Here is a 25806-nt window from a genome sequence, read left to right as displayed (position 1 = left end):
GGAGGTTAGGGTTAGGCACTAGAGGGGGAGGTTAGGGTAAGGCACTAGAGGGGAGGTTAGGGTTAGGCACTAGGGGGGAGGTTAGGGTTTGGCACTAGGGGGGGTTAGGGTTAGGCACTAGGGGGAGGTTAGGGTTAGGCACTAGAGGGGGAGGTTAGGGTTAGGCACTAGGGGGGGAGGTTAGGGTTAGGCACTAGAGGGGAGGTTAGGGTTAGGCACTAAGGGGAGGTTAGGGTTAGGCACTAGAGGGGGAGGTTAGGGTTAGGCACTAGGGGGAGAGGTTAGGGTTAGGCACTAGGAGGAGAGGTTAGGGTTAGGCACTAGACGGGAGGTTAGGGTTAGGCACTAGACGGGAGGTTAGGGTTAGGCACTAAGGGGGAGGTTAGGGTTAGGCACTAGAGGGGAGGTTAGGGTTAGGCATTAGAGGGGAGGTTAGGGTTAGGCACTAGAGGGGAGGTTAGGGTTAGGCACTAGGATGGGAGGTTAGGCACTAGGAGGGGAGCTTAGGGTTAGGCACTAGAGGGGGAGGTTAGGCACTAGGGGGAGGTTAGGGTTAGGCACTAGGGGGGGAGGTTAGGGTTAGGCACTAGGGGGGGAGGTTAGTGTTAGGCACTAGAGGGGGAGGTTAGGGTTAGGCACTAGGGGGCGAGGTTAGGGTTAGGCACTAGATGGGAGGTTAGGGTTAGGCACTAAGGGGGAGGTTAGGGTTAGGCACTAGAGGGGGAGGTTAGGGTAAGGCACTAGAGGGGGAGGTTAGGGTTAGGCACTAGGGGGGAGGTTAGGGTTAGGCACTAGGGGGGGTTAGGGTTAGGCACTAGAGGGGGAGGTTAGGGTTAGGCACTAAGGGGGAGGTTAGGGTTAGGCACTAGAGGGGAGGTTAGGGTTAGGCACTAGGAGGGGAGGTTAGGGTTAGGCATTAGAGGGGAGGTTAGGGTTAGGCACTAGAGGGGAGGTTAGGGTTAGGCACTAGGATGGGAGGTTAGGCACTAGGAGGGGAGCTTAGGGTTAGGCACTAGAGGGGGAGGTTAGGCACTAGGGGGAGGTTAGGGTTAGGCACTAGGGGGGGAGGTTAGGGTTAGGCACTAGAGGGGGAGGTTAGGGTTAGGCACTAGAGGGGGAGGTTAGGGTTAGGCACTAGGGGGGAGGTTAGGGTTAGGCACTAGGGGGGAGGTTAGGGTTAGGCACTAGAGGGGGAGGTTAGGGTAAGGCACTAGAGGGGGAGGTTAGGGTTAGGCACTAGGGGGGAGGTTAGGGTTTGGCACTAGGGGGGGTTAGGGTTAGGCACTAGGGGGAGGTTAGGGTTAGGCACTAGAGGGGGAGGTTAGGGTTAGGCACTAGGGGGGAGGCACTAGAGGGGGAGGTTAGGGTTAGGCACTAGGGGGGAGGTTAGGGTTAGGCAATAGGGGGGGAGGTTAGGGTTAGGCACTAGAGGGGGAGGTTAGGGTTAGGCACTAGGGGGGAGGTTAGGGTTAGGTACTAGGGGGTGAGGTTAGGGATAGGCACTAGGGGGGAGGTTAGGGTTAGGCACTAAGGGGAGGTTAGGGTTAGGCACTAGAGGGGGAGGTTAGGGTTAGGCACTAGGGGGAGAGGTTAGGGTTAGGCACTAGGAGGAGAGGTTAGGGTTAGGCACTAGACGGGAGGTTAGGGTTAGGCACTAGACGGGAGGTTAGGGTTAGGCACTAAGGGGGAGGTTAGGGTTAGGCACTAGAGGGGAGGTTAGGGTTAGGCATTAGAGGGGAGGTTAGGGTTAGGCACTAGAGGGGAGGTTAGGGTTAGGCACTAGGATGGGAGGTTAGGCACTAGGAGGGGAGCTTAGGGTTAGGCACTAGAGGGGGAGGTTAGGCACTAGGTGGAGGTTAGGGTTAGGCACTAGGGGGGAGGTTAGGGTTAGGCACTAGGGGGGGAGGTTAGTGTTAGGCACTAGAGGGGGAGGTTAGGGTTAGGCACTAGGGGGCGAGGTTAGGGTTAGGCACTAGATGGGAGGTTAGGGTTAGGCACTAAGGGGGAGGTTAGGGTTAGGCACTAGAGGGGAGGTTAGGGTTAGGCACTAGAGGGGAGGTTATGGTTAGGCACTAGGATGGGAGGTTAGGCACTAGGAGGGGAGGTTAGGGTTAGGCACTAGAGTGGAAGGTTAGGCACTAGGGGGAGGTTAGGGTTAGGCACTAGAGTGGGAGGTTAGGGTTAGGCACTAGGGGGGAGGTTAGGGTTATGCACTAGAGGGGGAGGTTAGGGTTAGGCACTAGGGGGGAGGTTAGGGTTAGGCACTAGGGGGGGTTAGACACTAGGGGGGAGGTTAGGGTTAGGCACTAGAGGGGGAGGTTAGGTTTAGGCACTAGAGGGGGAGGTTAGGGTTAGGCACTAGGGGGAGGTTAAGGTTAGGCACTAGGGGGGAGGGGTTAGGGTTATGCACTAGAGGGTTAGGTTTAGGCACTAGAGGGGGAGGTTAGGGTTAGGCACTAGGAGGGGAGGTTAGGGTTAGGCACTAGGGGGGGAGGTTAGGGTTAGGCACTAGGGGGGGAGGTTAGGGTTAGGCACTATAGGGGGAGGTTAGGGTTAGGTACTAGAGGGGGAGGTTAGGGTTAGGCACTAGGGGAAGGTTAGGGTTAGGCACTAGGGGAGGTTAGGGTTAGGCACTATGGGGGGAGGTTAGGGTTAGGCACTAGGGGGGAGGTTAGGGTTAGGCACTTGGGGGCGAGGTTAGGGTTAGGCACTAGAGGGGAGGTTAGGGTTAGGCACTAGGGGGGGAGGTTAGGGTTAGGCACTGGGGGGGAGGTTAGGGTTAGGCACTAGGGGGGGGTTAGGCACTAGGGGGGAGGTTAGGGTTAGGCACTAGAGGGGGAGGTTAGGGTAAGGCACTAGAGGGGAGGTTAGGGTTAGGCACTAGGGGGGAGGTTAGGGTTTGGCACTAGGGGGGGTTAGGGTTAGGCACTAGGGGGAGGTTAGGGTTAGGCACTAGAGGGGGAGGTTAGGGTTAGGCACTAGGGGGGGAGGTTAGGGTTAGGCACTAGAGGGGAGGTTAGGGTTAGGCACTAAGGGGAGGTTAGGGTTAGGCACTAGAGGGGGAGGTTAGGGTTAGGCACTAGGGGGAGAGGTTAGGGTTAGGCACTAGGAGGAGAGGTTAGGGTTAGGCACTAGACGGGAGGTTAGGGTTAGGCACTAGACGGGAGGTTAGGGTTAGGCACTAAGGGGGAGGTTAGGGTTAGGCACTAGAGGGGAGGTTAGGGTTAGGCATTAGAGGGGAGGTTAGGGTTAGGCACTAGAGGGGAGGTTAGGGTTAGGCACTAGGATGGGAGGTTAGGCACTAGGAGGGGAGCTTAGGGTTAGGCACTAGAGGGGGAGGTTAGGCACTAGGGGGAGGTTAGGGTTAGGCACTAGGGGGGGAGGTTAGGGTTAGGCACTAGGGGGGGAGGTTAGTGTTAGGCACTAGAGGGGGAGGTTAGGGTTAGGCACTAGGGGGCGAGGTTAGGGTTAGGCACTAGATGGGAGGTTAGGGTTAGGCACTAAGGGGGAGGTTAGGGTTAGGCACTAGAGGGGGAGGTTAGGGTAAGGCACTAGAGGGGGAGGTTAGGGTTAGGCACTAGGGGGGAGGTTAGGGTTAGGCACTAGGGGGGGTTAGGGTTAGGCACTAGAGGGGGAGGTTAGGGTTAGGCACTAAGGGGGAGGTTACGGTTAGGCACTAGAGGGGAGGTTAGGGTTAGGCACTAGGAGGGGAGGTTAGGCACTAGGAGGGGAGGTTAGGGTTAGGCACTAGAGGGGGAGGTTAGGCACTAGGGGGAGGTTAGGGTTAGGCACTAAGGGGGGAGGTTAGGGTTAGGTACTAGGGGGGAGGTTAGGGTTAGGCACTAGGGGGGAGGTTAGGGTTAGGCACTAAGGGGGAGGTTAGGGTTAGGCACTAGAGGGGGAGGTTAGGGTTAGGCACTAGGGGGGAGGTTAGGGTTAGGTACTAGGGGGTGAGGTTAGGGATAGGCACTAGGGGGGAGGTTAGGGTTAGGCACTAGGGGGGAGGTTAGGGTTAGGCACTAGGGGGAGAGGTTAGGGTTAGGCACTAGGGGGGAGGTTAGGGTTAGGCACTAGGGGGGAGGTTAGGGTTAGGCACTAGAGTGGGAGGTTAGGGTTAGGCACTAGAGTGGGAGGTTAGGGTTAGGCACTAGGGGGGAGGTTAGGGTTATGCACTAGAGGGGGAGGTTAGGGTTAGGCACTAGGGGGGAGGTTAGGATTAGGCACTAGGGGGGGTTAGACACTAGGGGGGAGGTTAGGGTTAGGCACTAGAGGGGGAGGTTAGGTTTAGGCACTAGAGGGGGAGGTTAGGGTTAGGCACTAGGGGGAGGTTAAGGTTAGGCACTAGGGGGGAGGGGTTAGGGTTATGCACTAGAGGGTTAGGTTTAGGCACTAGAGGGGGAGGTTAGGGTTAGGTACTAGGAGGGGAGGTTAGGGTTAGGCACTAGGGGGGGAGGTTAGGGTTAGGCACTAGGGGGGGAGGTTAGGGTTAGGCACTATAGGGGGAGGTTAGGGTTAGGTACTAGAGGGGGAGGTTAGGGTTAGGCACTAGGGGAAGGTTAGGGTTAGGCACTAGGGGAGGTTAGGGTTAGGCACTATGGGGGGAGGTTAGGGTTAGGCACTAGGGGGGAGGTTAGGGTTAGGCACTAGGGGCGAGGTTAGGGTTAGGCACTAGAGGGGAGGTTAGGGTTAGGCACTAGGGGGGGAGGTTAGGGTTAGGCACTGGGGGGGAGGTTAGGGTTAGGCACTAGGGGGGGTTAGGCACTAGGGGGGAGGTTAGGGTTAGGCACTAGAGGGGGAGGTTAGGGTAAGGCACTAGAGGGGAGGTTAGGGTTAGGCACTAGGGGGGAGGTTAGGGTTTGGCACTAGGGGGGGTTAGGGTTAGGCACTAGGGGGAGGTTAGGGTTAGGCACTAGAGGGGGAGGTTAGGGTTAGGCACTAGGGGGGGAGGTTAGGGTTAGGCACTAGAGGGGAGGTTAGGGTTAGGCACTAAGGGGAGGTTAGGGTTAGGCACTAGAGGGGGAGGTTAGGGTTAGGCACTAGGGGGAGAGGTTACGGTTAGGCACTAGGAGGAGAGGTTAGGGTTAGGCACTAGACGGGAGGTTAGGGTTAGGCACTAGACGGGAGGTTAGGGTTAGGCACTAAGGGGGAGGTTAGGGTTAGGCACTAGAGGGGAGGTTAGGGTTAGGCATTAGAGGGGAGGTTAGGGTTAGGCACTAGAGGGGAGGTTAGGGTTAGGCACTAGGATGGGAGGTTAGGCACTAGGAGGGGAGCTTAGGGTTAGGCACTAGAGGGGGAGGTTAGGCACTAGGGGGAGGTTAGGGTTAGGCACTAGGGGGGGAGGTTAGGGTTAGGCACTAGGGGGGGAGGTTAGTGTTAGGCACTAGAGGGGGAGGTTAGGGTTAGGCACTAGGGGGCGAGGTTAGGGTTAGGCACTAGATGGGAGGTTAGGGTTAGGCACTAAGGGGGAGGTTAGGGTTAGGCACTAGAGGGGAGGTTAGGGTTAGGCACTAGAGGGGAGGTTAGGGTTAGGCACTAGAGGGGAGGTTATGGTTAGGCACTAGGATGGGAGGTTAGGCACTAGGAGGGGAGGTTAGGGTTAGGCACTAGAGTGGGAGGTTAGGCACTAGGGGGAGGTTAGGGTTAGGCACTAGGGGGGGAGGTTAGGGTTAGGCACTAGGGGGGGAGGTTAGGGTTAGGCGCTAGGGGGGAGGTTAGGGTTAGGCTCTAGGGGGGAGGTTAGGGTTAGGCACTAGGGGGAGGTTAGGGTTAGGCACTAGGGGGGAGGTTAGGGTTAGGCACTAGGGGGGAGGTTAGGGTTAGGCACTAGGGAGGGAGGTTAGGGTTAGGCACTAGGAGGGAGGTTAGGCACTAGGAGGGGAGGTTAGGGTTAGGCACTAGAGTGGGAGGTTAGGCACTAGGGGGAGGTTAGGGTTAGGCACTAGGGGGGGAGGTTAGGGTTAGGCACTAGGGGGGAGGTTAGGGTTAGGCGCTAGGGGGGAGGTTAGGGTTAGGCTCCAGGGGGGAGGTTAGGGTTAGGCACTAGGGGGAGGTTAGGGTTAGGCACTAGGGGGGAGGTTAGGGTTAGGCACTAGGGGGGAGGTTAGGGTTAGGCACTAGGGAGGGAGGTTAGGGTTAGGCACTAGGAGGGAGGTTAGGGTTAGGCACTAGGGGGGAGGTTAGGGTTATGCACTAGGGGGGGAGGTTAGGGTTAGGCACTAGGGGGGGAGGTTAGGGTTAGGCACTAGGGGGAGGTTAGGGTTAGGCACTAGGGGGGAGGTTAGGTTTATGCACTAGAGTGGGAGGTTAGGGTTAGGCCCTAGAGGGGGAGGTTAGGGTTAGGCACTAGGGGGAGGTTAGGGTTTGGCACTAGGGGGGGAGGTTAGGGTTAGGCACTGGGGGGAGGTTAGGGTTAGGCACTAGGGGGGGAGTTTAGGGTTAGGCACTAGGGGGGAGGTTAGGGTTAGGCACTAGGGGCGAGGCTAGGGTTAGGCACTAGAGGGGAGGTTAGGGTTAGGCACTAGGGGGGGAGGTTAGCGTTAGGCACTAGGGGGGGAGGTTAGGGTTAGGCACTAGGGGGGAGGTTAGGGTTAGGCACTAGAGGGGGAGGTTAGGGTAAGGCACTAGAGGGGGAGGTTAGGGTTAGGCACTAGGGGGGAGGTTAGGGTTAGGCACTAGGGGGGGTTAGGGTTAGGCACTAGAGGGGGAGGTTAGGGTTAGGCACTAAGGGGGAGGTTAGGGTTAGGCACTAGAGGGGAGGTTAGGGTTAGGCACTAGAGGGGAGGTTAGGGTTAGGCACTAGGAGGGGAGGTTAGGCACTAGGAGGGGAGGTTAGGGTTAGGCACTAGAGGGGGAGGTTAGGCACTAGGGGGAGGTTAGGGTTAGGCACTAAGGGGGGAGGTTAGGGTTAGGTACTAGGGGGGAGGTTAGGGTTAGGCACTAGAGGGGGAGGTTAGGGTTAGGCACTAGGAGGGGAGGTTAGGCACTAGGAGGGGAGGTTAGGGTTAGGCACTAGAGGGGGAGGTTAGGCACTAGGGGGAGGTTAGGGTGAGGCACTAGAGTGGGAGGTTAGGGTTAGGCACTAGAGGGGAGGTTAGGGTTAGGCACTAGAGGGGGAGGTTAGGGTTTGGCACTAGGGGGGGAGGTTAGGGTTAGGCACTAGAGGGGGAGGTTAGGGTTAGGCACTAGGGGGGAAGTTAGGGTTAGGCACTACGGGGGAGGTTAGGGTTAGGCACTAGGGGGGAGGTTAGGGTTAGGCACTAGAGGGGGAGGTTAGGGTTAGGCACTAGGGGGGAGGTTAGGGTTAGGCACTAGAGGTGAAGGTTAGGGTTAGGCACTAGAGGGGGAGGTTAGGGTTAGGTACTAGAGGGGGACGTTAGGGTTAGGCACTAGGGGGGTGAGGTTAGGGTTAGGCACTAGGGGGGGTTAGGGTTAGGCACTAGAGGGGGAGGTTAGGGTTAGGCACTAGGGGTGGAGGTTAGGGTTAGGCACTAGAGGGGGAGGTTAGGCACTAGGTGGGGAGGTTAGGGTTAGGCACTAGAGGGGGAGGTTAGGCACTAGGGGGGAGGTTATGGTTAGGCACTAGAGGGGGAGGTTAGGGTTAGGCACTAGATGGGGAGGTTAGAGTTAGGCACTAGAGGGGGAGGTTAGGGTTAGGCACTAGGGGGGAAGTTAGGGTTAGGCACCCCTAAGGGAGGGTTGGGGGGGGCAGGGTTAGCAGTACTTACCAAAAACCCCTGTCAGGATCTACACCCCTGCATAACTTCTCGCTGTGGGATTTGATCCGATTTACATAGCAGGGGTGCAATGCACTGATCTACCCGACTCCAACCTTCTGCCAGTGCGAAATCTGAGCGTCCCAAATTCTGCCATCTTGGTATTTGCATACTTTGGCTGCGTGCGAACGCATCTAGCGAGCGGGTCTGAATCAGGCCCTCAGTACTGCAGGTATGCGCAGCTCTGTGACTAAGGGGCTGTGCAATTAATCCATCTAAAATGCAGATGCAGCAGGAGGTGTCATTAGGAAACAGACCCTTCCTTGTTGCATCAGCAATCCCAGCGCTGCAACCGAGTTCACAGCATGTGACCACAATCGCGACCTTTGGCTAGGCTGAAGCTTACCGCAGCCTCACCCAGTCCTGGCAGCTTGCGAGGGCAGAACCTGGCCTGGTCCCTCCTGAAAAACATGGCTTTTAGTTGGACGGTAATGGTTCCCTGTGGCTATGCCATAGCATCCATCTCTGAATGAGGCCCAATGTACGATAATTATCTTGTTTACAGCACAACGCAGATTTCACCACAGGCCCAGAGCACTAAGAAATAGTTATTAATAGGATTACAATGGTCAGTGCTCAGTAGGGGATGAAAGCGCAGTAGTAATAATAATAGTAATAAGGAGACACTATGAATAGCCTGTGCTAAAGGTGCATTTCCCAGGGTAAGGGACTGTCACTTTAAAGGTTACATAAGTGATATCTTGGCAAAGTGTCTCCGTCCTCAGTCCAGCCGGGAAGGAATTCTGGGTATGTCAGTTGTATTTTTATAACTGACCTACAGTATAGTCTGTTTCACAGATGCATCCAGGTCCCAGAGTGACGGGCGGCTGCGTTACATGGGACATTGACCTGACAGCAATACTTACACTCAGACTGTGACTGTGGAATGAGCCCTGCAGTCAGGACAGGGGAAAAGCATTTACACCTTGTAGCAGTCGCCCGTACACTGCGGAAGCAGCCATTTTGTTGGCTAAACCATTGTTCATGGGGATGCAGCTTCTCAATTCAATAATATTAATCCCAACCTGTTGAAAAGGAAAATAAGCTCTAACCGCGATACGTCTACGACACCCACCTAGTAGTGGACTGATCCGCTGAACCCTCACGGACATTGGCTATATGCTCATGGTGTCCACATTCAAAAGCATGGTCTGAATGTTAACATGTAGAATTTCAACATAGATAGAATGTCGACATTCAACATGTCATCGATATTCACAATGCCGACACTGACAGAATGTTGAAAGAATAAGATTATTTGAAAAGTCAATGGAAAAAGACGCATAGTCAACATGCTGACATCCTGGGCTTGATTTTGAGTCGCACACTGAAGCGCACGTAACAGTGCCTATTGGCGGACGCTAGTCTGCGAGCTTATGCAAATGGCGTTACAGAGGCCGAATGTGCAAGGACTGAGATGCCTACTTTTAGCGCCAATGCGCGTTGTAATACTGATAGGTGCGTCCTTATACTCCACCATCAGTCGCATCATTAAAACTAGCACCACTCCTATGGCGGGGGCAGTGCGTCCATCTGGTAACGCAGCCGGTTGTACTGACATGCCCGCGACACTCCCATAACACTCTCGCTGAATGGACCATTTTGCGCCCACTAGTATCCACCTCCCAGTCACTGCCCAGGAACGCCCATCAATTTATCGAAACCTTTCTGATATCGCCTGACCCAATCACAGCAGCTACTTGCGCTGTAGGAGATGTGAGAATTGTGCACACATGCGCAATTGCAAACAATCGCTCATTTACGTGAACATCGTCATTGCCTATGAAATGCGTGCAGTTCTGAATCAAGCCCTATGTCAGGGTCGTTATTCTGAATGTCGACATATTGAGATACTGTCCATAAAAACATTCAGATTGTCAACATTTTATACCACAGCAGGATGTTGGGTAAGCACACATTTTATACTGGGTAAGCACACATTTTATACTGGGTAAGCACACATTTTATACTGGGTAAGCACACATTTTATACTGGGTAAGCACACATTTTATACTGGGTAAGCACACATTTTATACTGGGTAAGCACACATTTTATACTGGATAAGCACACATTTTATACTGGGTAAGCACACATTTTATACTGGGTAAGCACACATTTTATACTGGGTAAGCACACATTTTATACTGGATAAGCACACATTTTATACTGGGTAAGCACACATTTTATACTGGGTAAGCACACATTTTATACTGGGTAAGCACACATATTATACTGGATAAGCACACATTTTATACTGGATAAGCACACATTTTATACTGGGTAAGCACACATATTATACTGGATAAGCACACATTTTATACTGGGTAAGCACACATATTATACTGGATAAGCACACATTTTATACTGGATAAGCACACATTTTATACTGGGTAAGCACACATTTTATACTGGATAAGCACACATTTTATACTGGATAAGCACACATTTTATACTGGGTTACTGGGTAAGCACACATATTATACTGGATAAGCACACATTTTATACTGGATAAGCACACATTTTATACTGGGTAAGCACACATTTCATACAGGGTAAGCACACATATTATACTGGGTAAGCACACATATTATACTGGATAAGCACACATTTTATACTGGGTAAGCACACATATTATACTGGATAAGCACACATTTTATACTGGGTAAGCACACATTTCATTCTGGGTAAGCACACATATTATACTGGATAAGCACACATTTTATACTGGATAAGCACACATTTTATACTGGGTAAGCACACATATTATACTGGGTAAGCACACATTTTATACTGGGTAAGCACACATATTATACTGGATAAGCACACATTTTATACTGGATAAGCACACATTTTATACTGGGTAAGCACACATATTATACTGGATAAGCACACATTTTATACTGGGTAAGCACACATATTATACTGGATAAGCACACATTTTATACTGGGTAAGCACACATTTCATTCTGGGTAAGCACACATTTTATACTGGGTAAGCACACATTTCATTCTGGGTAAGCACACATTTTATACTGGGTAAGCACACATTTTATACTGGTTAAGCACACATTTTATACTGGGTAAGCACACATTTTATACTGGGTAAGCACACATGTTATACTGGGTAAGCACATAATGGATAAGCACACACTTTATACTGGGTAACCACACATTTTATACTGGATAAGCACACATTTTATACTGGTTAAGCACACATTTCATACTGGGTAAGCACACATTTCGTACTGGGTAAGCACACATTTCATACAGGGTAAGCACACATTTTATACTGGGTAAGCACACATTTTATACTGGTTAAGCACACATTTTATACTGGGTAAGCACACATTTCGTATTGGGTAAGCACACATTTTATACTGGGTAAGCACACATTTTATACTGGTTAAGCACACATTTTATACTGGGTAAGCACACATTTTATACTGGGTAAGCACACATTTCATACAGGGTAAGCACACATTTTATACTGGGTAAGCACACATTTTATACTGGGTAAGCACACATTTCGTACTGGGTAAGCACACATTTCATACAGGGTAAGCACACATTTCATACTGGGTAAGCACACATTTCGTACTGGGTAAGCACACATTTCGTACTGGGTAAGCACACATTTTATACTGGGCAAGCACACATTTTATACTGGGTAAGCACACATTTTATACTGGGTAAGCACACATTTTATACTGGATAAGCACACATTTTATACTGGGTAAGCACACATTTTATACTGTGTAAGCACACATGTTATACTGGGTAAACACACAATGGGTAAGCACACATTTTATACTGGGTAATCACACATTTTATACTGGGTAAGAACACATTTTATACTGGATAAGCACACATTATATATTGGGTAAGCACACATTATATACTGGTTAAGCACACATTTTATACTGGGTAAGCACACATTTCATACTGGGTAAGCACACATTTTATACTGGGTAAGCACACATTTTATACTGTATAAGCACACGTTATACTGGGTAAGCACACATTTTATACTGTACAAGCACACATGTTATACTGGGTAAGCACACAATGGGTAAGCACACATTTTATACTGGGTAATCACACATTTTATACTGGGTAAGCACACATTTTATACTGGATAAGCACACATTATATATTGGGTAAGCACACATTATATACTGGTTAAGCACACATATTATACTGGATAAGCACACATTTTATACTGGGTAAGCACACATTTCGTACTGGGTAAGCACACATTTCATACTGGGTAAGCACACATTTTATACTGGATAAGCACACTTTTTATACTGGGTAAGCACACATTTTATACTGTGTAAGCACACATGTTATACTGGGTAAGCACACAATGGGTAAGCACACATTTTATACTGGGTAATCACACATTTTATACTGGGTAAGCACACATTTTATACTGGGTAAGCACACAATGGGTAAGCACACATTTTATACTGGGTAATCACACATTATGTACTGGGCAAGCACACATTATGTACTGGGCAAGCACACATTTTATACTGGGTAAGCACATATTTTATACTGGGTAAGCACACACTTTATATTGGTTAAGCACACGCTTTATACTGGGTAAGCACACACTTTTTATTGGTTAAGCACACATTTTATACTGGGTAAGCACACATTTTATATTGGGTAAGCACACATTATATACTGGGTAAGCACACATTTTATACTGGGTAAGCACACATTTTATACTGGGTAAGCGCACACTTTATATTGGGTAAGCGCACATTTTAAACTGGGTAAGCACACACTTTATATTGGGTAAGCACATGTTTTATACTGGGTAAGCACACATTTTATACTGGGTAAGCGCACACTTTATATTGGGTAAGCACACATTTTATACTGGGTAAGCACACACTTTATATTGGGTAAGCACACATTTTATACTGGGTAAGCGCACACTTTATATTGGGTAAGCACACATTTTATACTGGGTAAGCACACATTTTATATTGGGTAAGCACACATTTTATTCTGGGTAAGCACACATTTTATACTGGGTAAGCACACATTTTATACTGGGTAAGCGCACACTTTATATTGGGTAAGCGCACATTTTAAACTGGGTAAGCACACATTTTATACTGGGTAAGCACACATTTTATATTGGGTAAGCACACATTATATACTAGGTAAGCACACATTTTATACTGGGTAAGCACACATTTTATATTGGGTAAGCGCACATTTTAAACTGGGTAAGCACACACTTTATATTGGGTAAGCACATGTTTTATACTGGGTAAGCACACATTTTATACTGGGTAAGCGCACACTTTATATTGGGTAAGCACACATATTATACTGGGTAAGCACACACTTTATATTGGGTAAGCACACATTTTATACTGGGTAAGCACACACTTTATATTGGGTAAGCACACATTTTATACTGGGTAAGCGCACACTTTATATTGGGTAAGCACACATTTTATACTGGGTAAGCACACACTTTATATTGGGTAAGCACACATTTTATACTGGGTAAGCGCACACTTTATATTGGGTAAGCACACATTTTATACTGGGTAAGCACACACTTTATACTGGGTAAGCACACAAATAGCTGCATTTACTGTGAGGATATTACAGGAAAACTAGAATAATGAGATGTGACACCAAGCACCTCAGGCTGAGTAGCACATACACCTATTTATCACTGCGAATGCTACGGAACCAAGCGGTGCAGCGTCATATACGTATCCATCACATCTCCACTTGCAAATGATGGGGCATAATTGGCCTCTGCAGGGGCATATTGATGTACTTGTGGCTATACAGAGTTGTATTAGCAGAATATTGCTACATCCTCCTGCAGAGCCGTAACTAGACTTTTTGGTGCCCTGTGCCAGAAAGAGCATTAGCGCCCCCCTCATTTTTCAAAGGGACATAATGCACCCAAAAAAGGGGAATGGCCTCATGGGGAAGGGCCAGGGAAGAGATAGGGGAGGCCAGGAGATGCTCGGGATGAAATAAGAGGAAGCTACAAGTGAGAATGATAATAAACAGACATTTGACAGGCCTGAACAGCGCCCCCTGAGCTGTGGTGCCCTGTGCGATAGCACTGGCCGCACTACCCTATCTACGGCCCTGTCCTCCTGCACGTGACGCTCCTGCACCCTATCTCTCCCGCAAACTATTAGCAGGGTGTGTTAGCAGAGTAGCGTTGTGATGTAATACGTAGCAGTGTGTGTGACCGATTGTTTGTCCCAGCTAGCTTGGTAACCAGGCTGGTGATACACTTGGCCAGTGTTTGTGATGGGGTCAGATGCTGGTGGCGATTGGTTCACACGTGATATAACTTAACCAATTCTTAGGTTTATTGAACCTGGTAGAAACAGCAGGAAGCAAATAACTCAGGGATACAGCTGTGATACAGTAGAAGCAGTTTCAAGCTCTTTGGATTATTGCTGGACCTTTTCGTGTGTCTCAGGCATCTAGGTGTACACCAGTGGGTTGTAGCGGTAATGCCCCTAATATACTGGTGGTAATATAGTGTATTTGCAACAGCCCAAAATGCTGATACTGCTAGGAACCACAGGGAGGCTCAGCCACTCAGAAAAGATGCCAGGGCAAAAGAAGCACAGGAACGTTGCACATTTCGGTGGTAGGGCCTCCTGACTGTGCTCTCGCAGGTCCTAGAGACAGCCGGATCAGCCTGTCTGCTTACCTATGGACTGAGGCAGTGCCAGAGTGCACCTCATCCAACAAGTTGGATATAAGCGCCAATATGTTTCCAGGTGTTTAATTTACATGAAGTATAGGCTGTTTCCCTGATGATGATGATTATTAAACTATACATACAGATGTTCAAACTCCAAGTTAAATCCTGTATCCAATCGATAATATGGCTGGGGGAGGGGCCACACCACAGGCAGTAAGCTGCACAGAAAGAGAGCTAATAGAGGCATGCCTCTGACTATGGGGGCATGCCTTGAGCACTGATGGACACCCTGGATGTGTGATGTGATCAGGAAGTGCACTGCAGTGATTAGAGATCAGAGTAGCAAGAGAAGACACAGGACACTGAAGCTTAGTGTAGTGAGGGGAGAGTTACAGTGAGTAAGGGGTGAGACAGGCTCTGAGCACACAGACCTATCTCCATGTGTGCCTCCCCATCCATTGACCTCACCACACATCACTGGCTCCCAGAGTGCTAAAAATGGGGGTTGCAAGGCCACACACCCTTTTCGAGCATGCGCAGGATCTTGTATTTCAGCTTCAAAATATGGGTAGGTATGGATATGTCAAACTCAAAATTGCCAATGTGGCGACACAGGTGTACAGATGCATCTTTACTCGTGCACAAACGGGTCATCTTTATGCTCAACTCAAAATCATACAGCTGCTCCAGCCGGGACAGGGCACCAATATTTCTATAGAGAAGCACATTGAATGGGTGGAGAAGTCTTTGCAAAACTGGAGTACGTAAGTTCAGATTCCAGGTCAAGGAAAGGATAAACTCCTTCAGCGAGAGCTAAAAGTGCTGCATGGAGGTACAGCAGCCAGTCAGTGACATTTCTCATTTGGCACCAGAGCCTCCCGTATAACCTTGAGTGTCTGACCTTCCTGAGGCCACCAGCCGTACAGCACCCTCATTCCAGTTTAGAGACATGAGCTGGAGTGAGCAGATTATAGTTTGTACCCAAAGCACAACCATTCATACTGACAATGTCTCCATAGCAGGACACTGTTCACATTAGTTCCGTGCTTTGCTCTGCGTTTAGTCATATTCCAGAACCACAAATAATGTTTGACTAAAGTTGGATTATTTCCCTTTATCTTACAGTACAGTATGAAATCAGGCGGTATACAGTAGTGTGATCTCAGGCAGTATACAGTAGTGTGATCTCAGGCAGTATACAGTAGTGTGATCTCAGGCAGTATACAGTAGTATGATCTCAGGCAGTATACAGTAGTGTGATCTCTGGCGGTACAGTAGTGTGATCTCAGGCGGTATACAGTAGTGTGATCTCTGGCGGTACAGTAGTGTGATCTCAGGCGGTATACAGTAGTGTGATCTCAGGCGGTATACAGTAGTATGATCTCAGGCGGTATACAGTAGTGTGAGCTCAGGCGGTATACAGTAGTGTGATCTCAGGCAGTACAGCAGTGTGATCTCATGCAGTATACAGTAGTATGATCTCAGGCAGTATACAGTAGTATGATCTCAGGCGGTATACAATAGTGTGATCTCAGGCGGTATACAGTAGTGTGACCTCAGGCGGCATACAGTAGTATGATCTCAGGCAGTATACAGTAGTATGATCTCAGGCGGTATACAGTAGTGTGATCTCAGGCGGTATACAGTAGTGTGACCTCAGGCGGTATACAGTAGTGTGATCTCTCAGGCCGTATACAGTAGTGTGACCTCAGGCGGTATACAGTAGTGTGATCTCAGGCGGTATACAGTAGTGTGACCTCAGGCGGTATACAGTAGTGTGATCTCTCAGGCGGTATACAGTAGTGTGATCTCTCAGGCGGTATACAGTAGTGTGACCTCAGGCGGTATACAGTAGTGTGACCTCAGCCGGTATACAGTAGTGTGACCTCAGGCAGTATACAGTAGTGTGATCTCAGGCAGTATACAGTAGTATGAGCTCAGGCAGTATACAATAGTGTGATCTCATGCAGTATACAGCAGTGTGATCTCAGGCAGTATACAGTAGTGTGATCTCAGGCAGTATACAGTAGTGTGATCTCAGGCGGTATATTATCTCAGGCAGTATATAGCAGTGCGGTATACAGTAGTATGAGCTCAGGCAGTATACAGTAGTGTGATCTCAGGCGGTATACAGTAGTGTGACCTCAGGCGGTATACAGTAGTGTGACCTCAGGCGGTATACAGTAGTGTGATCTCTCAGGCGGTATACAGTATTGTGACCTCAGGCGGTATACAGTAGTGTGACCTCAGCCGGTATACAGTAGTGTGACCTCAGGCAGTATACAGTAGTGTGATCTCAGGCAGTATACAGTAGTATGAGCTCAGGCAGTATACAGTAGTGTGATCTCAGGCAGTATACAGTAGTGTGATCTCAGGCAGTATACAGTAGTGTGATCTCAGGCGGTATACAGTAGTGTGACCTCAGGCGGTATACAGTAGTATGACCTCAGGCGGTATACAGTAGTGTGACCTCAGGCGGTATACAGTAGTGTGATCTCAGGCGGTATACAGTAGTGTGACCTCAGGCGGTATACAGTAGTGTGATCTCAGGCGGTATACAGTAGTGTGACCTCAGGCGGTATACAGTAGTGTGACCTCAGGCGGTATACAGTAGTATGACCTCAGGCGGTATACAGTAGTGTGACCTCAGGCGGTATACAGTAGTGTGATCTCAGGCGGTATACAGTAGTGTGACCTCAGGCGGTATACAGTAGTGTGACCTCAGGCGGTATACAGTAGTGTGACCTCAGGCAGTGTACAGTAGTGTGACCTCAGGCAGTGTTCAGTAGTGTGATCTCAGGCAGTATACAGTAGTGTGATCTCAGGCAGTATACAGTAGTGTGACCTCAGGCAGTATACAGCCGCGTGATCTCAGGCAGTATACAGTAGTGTGACCTCAGGCAGTATACAGTAGTGTGATCTCAGGCAGTATACAGTAGTGTGATCTCAGGCGGTATACAGTAGTGTGATCTCAGGCGGTATACAGTAGTGTGACCTCAGGCGGTATACAGCAGCGTGACCTCAGGCAGTGTACAGCAGTGTGATCTCAGGCAGTATACAGCAGCATAATCTCAGGCAGTATACAGTAGTGTGATCTCACTGCAGAACATTCACTGCCGCACACTCACTGCAGCACACTCACTGCCGCACACTCACTGCCGCACATTCACTACAGAACACTCACTGCAGCACACTCACTGCAGCACACTCACTGCTGCACACTCACTGCCGCACGCTCACTGCCGCACGCTCACTGCCGCATTCACTGCAGCACATTCACTGCAGCACACTCACTGCAGCACACTCACTGCCGCACACTCACTGCAGCACACTCACTGCCGCACACTCACTACAGAACATTTACTGCAGCACACTCACTGCCGCACACTCACTGCAGCACACTCACTGCCGCACATTCACTGCAGCACACTCACTGCAACACGCTCACTGCCGCACGCTCACTGCCGCACGCTCACTGCAGAACACTAAATGAATCATTAAGGCTGACGTCCTGTTGTGGGAACATAAAGAGGATCTGTCTGAATGTTACTTAGTGATATACAGGATTACAGCTAAGAGAATAGTGTAATAATCTCGCAGTGGGGGTGTGAACACTTATGTTATTATTCACCCGTACGGAATTTACAACAACCACATGAGTATAATGTATAGATTTATGACGACAGAACTTACTTTTCATTCATTTCCTTTCAAGTCAAAATAATAATGAAAGAAAATAATTTTTATTTTATTTATGGAATGAATAACATGTGACACTGAGATGCGGGCAGGTGTTAGTGTACTTCCTGTTATTATTTTACTTCCTATAGAAAATGTGTAGGATTAATGTATAGATAGTGACATTTGTGACTGTGATTTGGTAAATGAAAGAAGTGATTTCTGTGAAAGTGCTGAGGGGTTGGAGAGTGATACGATGGAGGTAATGTGCTTAATTATTTTCTAATTGGTATAACTGCTTGTGGACATTAAAGGAAGCCGTATGCGGATAAAGGTCGACTATGAATAGGTTGACAGTCAATTGGTCGACATCAGATGGTCAAAATGCTATGGGTCGGCAGGGACGTGAGGTCGACTGACAAAAAATCGACTGCAGAAGGTCGACAGGTTTAAATGGGCGACAGACAAATGATCAACACATTTCTTTTAATGTTTTTTTTTTTACATTTTAAGATTAAGGTTAAGGTGAGGGTTAGGCTGCCGGAGGGGACGATTAGGGTTGGGCACTTGGGGAGGGCTAGGGTTAGGCTAAGGCACTAGTGGGAGGGTTAATATTAGGGTTAAATAAAAAAAAATTTGTTGATCATTTGTGTATCGACCACTTAAACCAATCAACCTTTTGTCCTTGTCAATCTTTTATATCACCCTCCAAGGGGAACGGCGAGTACAGAGATCAGAGAGGTTGGAGGGGACCAGCGGTGAAGGAGACAGTGGGCAAAAAGAATAGTTTCATATATATATATATATATATATATATATATATATATAGATAGATGTATATATATATAGATATATTATAGTTATATACTGATTTCCACATCAGGATCCATAGGGTATCCACTTGGGGTATAGGTGATGACGTCAGGCATCGGGCACCATAGAGTTAAGTTTTCAGCCTCCCAGGATGCATCAGGGTCCCCCTCCTATACCCCGCCCCCGAGCCAAGGCATCTCAATTTCGTTGGTGCCCGGCTCAGAGTCGGAGCACATGTTTAGACAGGGGGCTAAAATTAGCCCCTGAAGTTTTCTTTCAAGGCAGCTGTGACTGCACATCTGGGAGTACAGCATGGACAGTCACTGCTGACGTCCATGCCGTCTCCCCTACACCCCGCCGGTACTAGAACGCCGGTACTGATCTGGGGATGCTGGTAAGCATCTGGGGTCACGGCTTAGCGGTGACCCCAGATGCTTCGGACCATGGCCGGATTCAAGGGGAGTAGGTAAGCAGCGGGGGTCCCGCGGTGGGTCCCCGCTGAGAACATGGTCCACAGTCCCCAGACAGGGGGCTCCCTGGGTACTGGCTGCAGCGTGGAGCCAGGTAACTAACCTGCGCTTCCACTATACCCCTGGGACAGCGGGCCGCAGCTGAGCGACAAGCGCTGCGGTGTCCCGGGGGTTAATTGCATGCCAGGGGAGCGCGCCTTCCCTGTATACAGCTGGCACCTCCCCTGCCGCACACAGCCCTCTCTGCACCTGCCGATTGGTCCTGTGGCAGCACTCCTCCCCCAGGCCGGCCTCCTCTCTGCTCCTCGGTGGCCATCTTTGTGAAGCATGGTGAACGCTGCTGACGGTGGCATCGCGGTCTAGGTCCCCCGGCATACCTCTCCTCCGTTTGGCTAAAGGTCAGTGTGTGCAGCGCTGTGTCCTACCAGGCTCTGTGTCTGTGTAGTTGAGAAACAGCGCTGATAGTGCAGGGATTAATTTCTTCTGCTTTGTATGTGACTTCTGCTAGCGCTGCTGCCTGTACTTTCACTTTCTACTGTCGGCCATTTTACTGTCCCTGCTATTACTCTGCTAACGTATCAGTGAGAGGGGTCACATACTTTCCATCAGTGATTTTCCTCTCCAGCTTATGTGTACTAAGTGCAGTGCACCAATAGCGGAGGGGGATGGTAACGCGGAGGGGCTATGTCGGCAGTGTTATTTATTGGCGCGACCAATTACTGTCACAGCTCCGGTACAGGAACCTCCCTGGGCTTGTTTCGCCAAGGTGCTCACAACCCTAGTGGGCCAGCTAGCTCCGCCACCTGCGTTTACCCAGATGGGATTGTCCCAGCAGTCAGTGGTGTCGTCACCCATGTAGGGGTTCCCGAGACAGCTGATGGTACCCCACAGTCTCCCTATTTCCCCTCCCCAGGTTTCACATGAGCCTGCGTGGGTTAATTCTCTGACAAATTCGGTACAGCATTTGTCGGATGTTTTACAGGGGGAGTCTGTGTTGCGGCCACATAAGCGGCCAGTTGCGTCTCTGTCTGCTCCTTATGAGGATGACGACGTGACGTCCGATGATGGGGAGATTCTGGATCTATCTGACCAAGAACCTCTCCGTACTAAAGAGTCGGAGGCTAAGTCCAAGGTATATATTCCTGGTCTTATTCGGGCAGTCCGCACGGCTTTAGTTATTGAGGATGATGATCCTCCGGTGGCCAAATCCAAATATGCCTTTTTCAAGGATATTAAGGGTGACACCACAGTGTTTCCTCTTCCTGGTCAGTTAGTAGATTATTTAGAGGAGGCGTGGAAACATCCCGGAAAACGGTATCAGCCTCAGAGGCGCTTAGCCGTAGCTTATCCGTTTGCAGACAATTATTTTTCTAAGTGGGAATCCCCTCCGCAGGTGGATTCTCATGTGACACGCCTAGTCAGAAGTGCCACTTTGCCCATGCCTTCCATGTCCTCCTTGAAGGATGCTATGGACTGCAAGGTGGAAATCTGCCTTAAGTGCATTTATTCCCTTGCGGGGGGGGGGGGGGGCGTCCAGACCGGCTATGGCCGTGTGTTGGGTAGCCAGAGCTATGGAGCGCTGGGCTGATAGTTTGGAGGCGTCTTTGGACTCTGACTGTTCGACAGAACAGGCCGAGTTGGTGGGCAATCTCCGGGACTCGGCCACTTACATCAATGAAGCGGCCTTGGATATCAGTATCCTCACCTCTAGGATATCTTCTGCAGTGGTTGCTGCTCGTCGCACCTTATGGTTACGATCTTGGAAAGCGGGTGCTGATTCCAAACAGGGCCTAGAATGTTTGCCTTTTAATGGAGAAGTCCTATTTGGTCCGGATCTGGACAAAATAGTAGCTATGCTGGCAGCAGCCAAATCTACATGTCTCCCGTCTGCTACGGTCCCTTCAGGTTCTGGTATGTCATCCTTTCGGCCTTACAGGGCTCAGGGTAGGCCTAAAGCACAGTCTTTTCCACAACAGGCTGGGCCCAAGAAATCGGCCAAGCCCAGGAAACAGGCCTGGAATACCAGACGTCCGGCCTCTAAGTCAGATGACAAACCTGCGGCCTGACGGTCCGGGCCTCCCTTTGGGGGATCCCAAAGTGGGAGGCCGCCTGCTTCAGATCGCCCAGTGTTGGTCGATAACTACGAAGGACACTTGGGTTCACAAGGTGGTTTCTCACGGGTATGCCCTCTCCTTTCGGCACAGGGCCCCATCCTGGTTCTTCATCACAGGCCTTCCATTAGACCGGAACAAAGCCTTAGATCTGCGGAAGGTTTTGCACACTATGCTCCAGGCTGGAGTTATAGTGCCTGTTCCATTCTCCCAGAGGGGCCAGGGTTTCTATTCCAATCTATTTTTGGTGCAGTAACCCAAATCGTCTTACCGTCCAATACTCAACCTCAAGGCCCTCAACAAGTCCTTGAGGGTGCCCCGGTTTCGAATGGAAACCCTACGGTCCATTATTCTGGCGCTGGAACTTGGGGATTACATGGTGTCATTGGACATCCAGGACACTTACCTGCATTTCCCTATTTTTTTGTGCCATCAGCAGTTCCTCAGGTTTGCAATCCGCAACGAACATTTCCAGTTCCGGGCGTTGCCTTTTGGCCTGGCGACAGCACCACGAGTGTTCACCAAGGTCATGGCGCCTCACCTGCAGACGCAGGGAGTCCGCCTGTTATAATATCTGGATGACATTCTGTTGTTGGCAGGGTCTCCAGAGCTCCTTCTAAGCCATCTGGAACTGACAATTGCAGTACTGCAGCATCATGGCTGGTTGATAAACTGGCAAAAGTCCACCCTGACCCCGTCTCAGAGGATCCTGCACCTCGGGGCCTTGTTGGACTCCCGGCAGCAGCGGATCTTTGTGACGGAGGAAAAGATCTCTGCTTTGCAGTTGAGAGTGCGCAGTTGTCTGCAGGGTCGCCGAGTGTCTGTGCACTCGGCAATGCGGTTACTGGGCTCCATGGTGTCAGTATTCGACATGGTGGAATATGCCCAGTTTCACTCCAGACCTCTGCAGCAATTGATCCTGTCCAAATGGAATGGACTGCCTCAGAGTCTAAAGTCCCAGACGATGGTGCTCACTCCGGAGGTTCGCCTGTCTCTAGGCTGGTGGTTGCAGACGACCCACCGCACCAAGGGTCGCCCATTTTGGGTGGCGAACTGGGTCCTGTTAACAAGACGCCAGTCTCCGGGGCTGGAGAGCTGTCATGGGTCCACACTTGTTCCAGGGCAGGTGGATTCAGCCAGAAACGGAGCTTCCAATAAACATTTTGGAACTCCGAGCGGTGTTCAATGCTCTCCAGCAGGCACATCAGGTTTTCCAAGGTCACCCTGTGCAGGTCCAGTCGGACAACGCCACCAACGTGGCCTACCTAAATCGACAAGGAGGAACCCGAAGTCGGGCAGCACTCGCAGAAGTGTCCCGCATCCTGGTCTGGGCGGAGCGCGATCTCCCGGCTATATCAGCGGTGTTCATCCTGGGAGTCCTCAACTGGAAAGCGGATTTTCTCAGCCGGCAGGACGTGCATCCTGGAGAGAATGGTCTTTGCACCAGGACGTCTTTGAACTTCTGGTGGACACGTGGGGTCTTCCAGAGATAGACCTCATGGCGTCCCGGCACAACAACAAGATGCCGGTGTACGAAAAGGCGTCTCTAGTAGATGCTCTGTCCGTCCAGTGGACGTTCCAGTTTGCCTACCTCTTCCCTCCGTTTTCCCTTCTTCCGCGGGTAATCTGGAAATTTAAACAGGAAGGAGGTACGCTCCTGTTGATAGCTCCCGAGTGGCCCAGATGGCACTGGTCCTCGAACCTCCAAAGTCTATCATTAGACATTCCTCTGAGGTTACCACTACGGCTGGACCTGCTGTCACAGGGTCCTTGTCTTCACCCGGACCTGACTCGGCCGTCTTTGACGGCGTGGCTGTTGAGACGGCCATGTTAAGGTCCAGGGGGTTTTCCGGCTCTGTGGTGCAAACCATGCTAAGAGCTCGGAAGCCATCCTCTGCAAGAATCTACCATCGCGTGTGGCATACATTCTTCCAGTGGTGTCGACCTAGAGGTTATGCTTCTCGGGATTTCCACTTGTCTAGAGTGTTGGCTTTCCTACAGGCTGGCCTAGACCATGGGCTTCGCTTTGCTTCCCTGAAGGTGCAGGTGTCTGCCCTGTCAGTCTGGTTTCATCGTAAAATTGCTGCGCTCCCTGATGTACGCACCTTTATGCAAGGTGTTCTGCGCATTCAGCCCCCTTTTGTTCCACCGGTGGCTCCTTGGGATTTGGCTGTGGTCCTGAGAGCTCTCCAGGGACCACCGTTTGAACCACTGGGCTCAGTGGACCTTAAATGGCTTACAGCTAAAACGATATTCCTTCTGGCCATTGCTTCGGCCTGACGTGTTTCTGACTTAGGGGCTCTCTCCTGTAGACCCCCTTTTCTGATTTTTCATAGGAACAGGGCGGTGCTTCGCACTCGTCCTGGATTCCTTCCTAAAGTGGTATCAAGTTTCCACATCAACAAGGAAATCGTTGTGCCGGCATTTAATTCACCTGATCTTTCTTAAGGATTTATGTTGACTGCACTTTTTCGTTTAGGAAGTCGGACGCCTTGTTTGTCCTCTATGGCTTCCGTAAAAAGGGTCGGCCTGCTTCAAAGCAAACTTTGGCAGGTTGGATTCGTATGGCAATTTCAGAAGCTTATCTTCATGAAGGCCTTCCGGTTCCATCCTCTGTGAGGGCTCATTCTACTAGGTCTGTGGGTCCTTCGTGGGCAGCTCGACGTGGTGCCTCTGCAGTCCAGATCTGCAAGGCGCCACGTGGTCCTCTGTCCATACCTTTGTGAGGTATTACGCTTTTGGCACCTTTGCCTCTCAGGATGCTTCTTTCGGGTGGCGGATTCTCCTTTCAGCACAGGAGTGTCCCCACCCTTAAAGGATGCTGCTTTGGGACATCCCCAAGGTATCCTGTGGATACCCTATGGACCCTGATGTAGAAAATATGACATATGGTAAGAACTTACCTTTGTTATTTCTATTTCTACGAAGTCCATAGGTTTCCACAGGTCTCCTGCCCTGTCGCACCTGTGCTGCAGATGGGCTTTACTCTGGTCACCGGTTTTTCCGTCTCCCTCTGGTGAGAATGTGATTCTTGTGTGTGTCCAGATCTTTCTTCTCTCTCTTCTTCTCCTCCTCCGACCTATGGCTTGGTACGTAACTGAGATGCCTTGGCTCAGGGGCGGGGTATAGTAGGGGGACCCTGATGCATCCTGGGAGGCTGAAAACTTAACTCTATGGTGCCCGATGCCTGACGTCATCACCTATACCCCAAGGTATCCTGTGGAACCCTATGGACTTTGTAGAAATAGAGATAACAAAGGTAAGTTCTTACCATATCTCATATTTTTTATGTCTTTATTATAACCTCATCTAGATAACACTCGTACATTCAGGATTGCACCTTGTATTCCCGGGCTCACTGTTACTGATCCTGCCCATAGCTTCATTACTGTATCACATAATCCTGGATGATGAAACAGGCTTTGCTGTGGCTGTAACTATAGGAAATGATGAAGCACATTGTTAGTTATGGAGTTTCTACACTGTCACTTCCTCACTTACAGTAATAACAGAATGAGCCTTACAGCGTCTTATATACACATGAGCTAGTATGAAACAAAAGAAACAGACTTCCATTTGTGCATGCAGTAAGTGACCTAGGGCTTGTCTTATATTGTATATACTGCATTGCATGGTATCCTGACCTGGAACCTCACCTCACACAGAGCCCGATTCAGCAAGGAACACAGATGCGAAAGCAATAGCAATTACGATCGCAATGCCGCCGCTGCAGTACATAAGGACGCCCACATTACCTTACACACATCCGTAATGTTTCGCAAGACTGCGAAAACATCGGTACAATCTAGCACCATCGCAGCCTCAAGCACAGTTGTACAAGCTCTGGAATTACTAACTTCATCGCACGCCATGAGGCCTCAGGCTGCGTATGGCACCGCAGTGGATAATTTATGCGCACCTCTGCAATGGCGTTCAAATGCACGGGCACGTCTGTGTTTCGCCGACAACACCCCGTCACCACCCACAAACGGCACTTCCTGTCAATCACTCTGCGATGGGTCTGCGTAGTCACTGCGATCACAGTGGCAGGTTAGCGCACTGTGATGCATACGGATGCGCAGTAATCGACAGATTGCGTGCATATTAGCAACTTCGTTCCTTGCTGAATCAGGCCCACACTCCTCTCTTCATTAGGGATGGACATTGGAATTCGATGGTTAGCAACCATCTATGTTCCTGCACCCATAGAAATACTTTTTCTAGCAAATTGTGGTTTCCGATGGTTACCAGC

This window comes from Taudactylus pleione, unplaced genomic scaffold (genome assembly GCF_031769625.1).
Source record: "Taudactylus pleione unplaced genomic scaffold, aTauple2 ptg000027l, whole genome shotgun sequence".
Lineage (NCBI taxonomy): Eukaryota > Metazoa > Chordata > Amphibia > Anura > Myobatrachidae > Taudactylus > Taudactylus pleione.
This window is presented reverse-complemented; position numbering follows the sequence as displayed.